Genomic DNA, 3,221 nt, shown 5'->3' with positions numbered 1-3,221 from the left:
CACACAGCGCATCAATCTCAGGTAGGTACCCAGCACACAGCGCATCAATCTCAGGTAGGTACCCAGCACACAGCGCATCAATCTCAGGTAGGTACTCACCACACAGCGCATTAATCTTCCTCTCCCACGTTGAAAGTAGTATAAAAGGCTCCAACCATCAGCTTCCTCTGTAGATGCCAGCGCTCGGAATTCGCGGGCAAATTCAAGTATCGGTGACGTCACCGGTCACGTGAGGCGCGGGCACAGCTCTCATCGTGCACGGCAGCTGAACTGTACTGCTCGTGCACAATGGGAAGTCACATGGTGCCGATTCCAGCCACCTCATTGGCTGGAATCGGCAGCAGGAATAACTGAAGCGTAAACTACTAATATGCTGAGGGGGTGAAGCTCAGCAGTGTAGAGTATCAGTGGTGGCTGAAGGACCTGCGGTGATGTCATTATCATGTGACCAGTGTGAGGGGCGGAGCTCGGCTGTGTAGAGTATCAGTGGTGGCTGAAGGACCTGTGGTGATGTCATCATCATGTGACCATGAGGGGGTGAAGCTCAGCAGTGTAGAGTATCAGTGGTGGCTGAAGGACCTGTGGTGATGTCATCATCATGTGACCAGTGTGAGGGGCGGAGCTCGGCTGTGTAGAGTATCAGTGGTGGCTGAAGGACCTGTGGTGATGTCACCATCATGTGACCAGTGTGAGGGGCGGAGCTCAGCAGCACGAAGTATAAATAGGTTTTTCTAGATGCTGAAAGCAGCAGTAGAGGGCGACACTTGACCCCTTAGTGATGAAGCTTGGTTGCACCTTACTGACCCAATAATGTTTCGGTTTTTCTCTATGGTCACATTCCAGGAGCCGCGAGGCCTTGTTTGCCATTTTTAGTGGCGCTCAGTATAAGAATTGTTAAATGAACTCCGCAGGCCGCTACGATTACGTCATTACTAGGGATGAGCGAGCGTACTCGGAAAAGCACTACTCGCTCGAGTAATTGGCTTTATCCGAGTATCGCTGTGCTCGTCCCTGAAGATTCGGGTGCAGCTGCGGCTGACAGGTGAGTTGCGGCGGGGAGCGGGGCAGAGCGGGCGGGAGAGAGGGAGAGAAAGATCTCCCCTCCGTTCCTCCCCGCTCTCCCCTGCAGCTCCCCGCTCCGTGCCGGCACCCGAATCTTCAGGGACGAGCACAGCGATACTCGGATAAAGCAAATTACTCGAGCGAGTAGTGCTTATCCGAGTACGCTCGCTCATCTCTAGTTATCACCAAAATTATGTGGTTACCTCACAGCTGACAGTCTGCATACAGTGGTTACCTCACAGCTGACTGCCTGCATACAGTGGTTACCTCAGAGCTGACAGTCTGCATACAGTGGTTACCTCACAGCTGACAGTCTGCATACAGTGGCCAGTTACCTCACAGCTGACAGTCTCCATACAGTGGTTACCTCAGAGCTGACAGTCTGCATACAGCGGTTACCTCAGAGCTGACAGTCTGCATACAGTGGTTACCTCACAGCTGACAGTCTGCATACAGTGGTTACCTCAGAGCTGACAGTCTGCATACAGTGGTTACCTCACAGCTGACAGTCTGCATACAGTGGTTACCTCAGAGCTGACAGTCTGTATACAGTGGTTACCTCACAGCGGACAGTCTGCATACAGTGGTTACCTCACAGCGGACAGTCTGCATACAGTGGTTACCTCAGAGCTGACAGTCTGCATACAGTGGTTACCTCACAGCTGACAGTCTGCATACAGTGGTTACCTCACAGCTGACAGTCTGCATACAGTGGTTACCTCACAGCTGACTGCCTGCATACAGTGATTACCTCACAGCGGACAGTCTGCATACAGTGGTTACCTCAGAGCTGACAGTCTGCATACAGTGGTTACCTCACAGCTGACAGTCTGCATACAGTGGTTACCTCACAGCTGACAGTCTGCATACAGTGATTACCTCACAGCTGACTGCCTGCATACAGCGGCTACCTCACAGCTGACAGACTGCATACAGTGGTTACCTCACAGCTGACAGTCTGCATACAGTGGCCAGTTACCTCACAGCTGACAGTCTCCATACAGTGGTTACCTCAGAGCTGACAGTCTGCATACAGCGGTTACCTCACAGCTGACAGTCTGCATACAGGGGTTACCTCAGAGCTGACAGTCTGCATACAGTGGTTACCTCACAGCTGACAGTCTGCATACAGTGGTTACCTCAGAGCTGACAGTCTGCATACAGGGGTTACCTCACAGCTGACAGTCTGCATACAGTGGTTACCTCAGAGCTGACAGTCTGCATACAGGGGTTACCTCACAGCTGACAGTCTGCATACAGCGGTTACCTCAGAACAGTCTCCTGCAGCGCTCAGTTACCTCAGCTCAGAAATGATACCATTAATAAAACACAATTGTTAAGCAGACATACCTTCCCCCTCATCACCCTGACTCGCTCTTTCTTTACAGCCTAGTAAGGGTTAACACTAACACATTTAAACTGATAAATCTACCTTAGGGGGCGCTCACACGATGGCCCCCATGCCCAGCACCTTGTGAGCCAAAACCAGGAGCAGAGAGAAAGTATGATGGAAAGATTTACATGTCTTCCCCATAATGGACCCGCTCCTGGCTCCGGCTCGCTAAAAAACCGAACACAAAAACCGCCGTGCGAAATCGCTCCCAACTGGTACACAAGCTAAAACCTTCTATACACAGGTGCCAGTAACCAGGGGTACCACCTGTTACTGGGGGTCTCACCACTTGTAGAGCTTCACCTGTACCCTGCAACTACAGCAGCACAGGACTTGGCAGAGGTGCCGTGGTCATCTTGTAGAGCTTCACCCGTACCCTGCACGTGCAGCAGCACAGGACTTGGTGTCATCTGGTGGCACTGTTCCTGCTGGCATGGCATCTGCTGGGCACTGTTCCCGCTGCCAGGTTTCAGTCACCTCTAATCGGATGAAGGTAAAGGCAGCCTCTCTGTTCGCTTCGCTGGTGGTTCTCTACTGAGAAATCCTCAGATACAAGTGTTCCCACAATGTCCTCTGCAGCTCCTCCTGGCCGCCGCTGCTAACAAGTCCTAAGCTAAAGCGCAGGGGATTCCAGACATCTGCGCAGATATTCCTCACCGTCCGCTTCATACACGCCGATGATCAGCCGCTGCAGAAGGTCCTCCATGTTCACAGAGGATCTGAAGCTGTGACAGGCATTGTGAGGGGAGCTGACAGGAACAGGGAG

General features: G+C 52.3%; 1 long non-coding RNA gene across 1 annotated transcript in view; it reads right to left on the bottom strand.

Moving 5' to 3' along the window:
• Window positions 1-368, bottom strand: part of LOC136627302 (uncharacterized) — a 2,799-nt gene extending 2,431 nt beyond the window's left edge. Inside the window, exon 1 of the long non-coding RNA XR_010792768.1 lies at window positions 100-368. This is a non-coding gene — a long non-coding RNA (uncharacterized lncRNA). The remainder of the gene's footprint in view (window positions 1-99) is intronic.
• Between the last annotated feature and the right edge of the window lie 2,853 nt (window positions 369-3,221).

The sequence above is a fragment of the Eleutherodactylus coqui genome, chromosome 5, assembly GCF_035609145.1.
Source record: "Eleutherodactylus coqui strain aEleCoq1 chromosome 5, aEleCoq1.hap1, whole genome shotgun sequence".
Classification (NCBI taxonomy): Eukaryota; Metazoa; Chordata; class Amphibia; order Anura; family Eleutherodactylidae; genus Eleutherodactylus; species Eleutherodactylus coqui.
The sequence above is the reverse complement of the archived record's forward strand: the minus strand, read 5'-3'. Positions and strand labels throughout refer to the sequence as shown.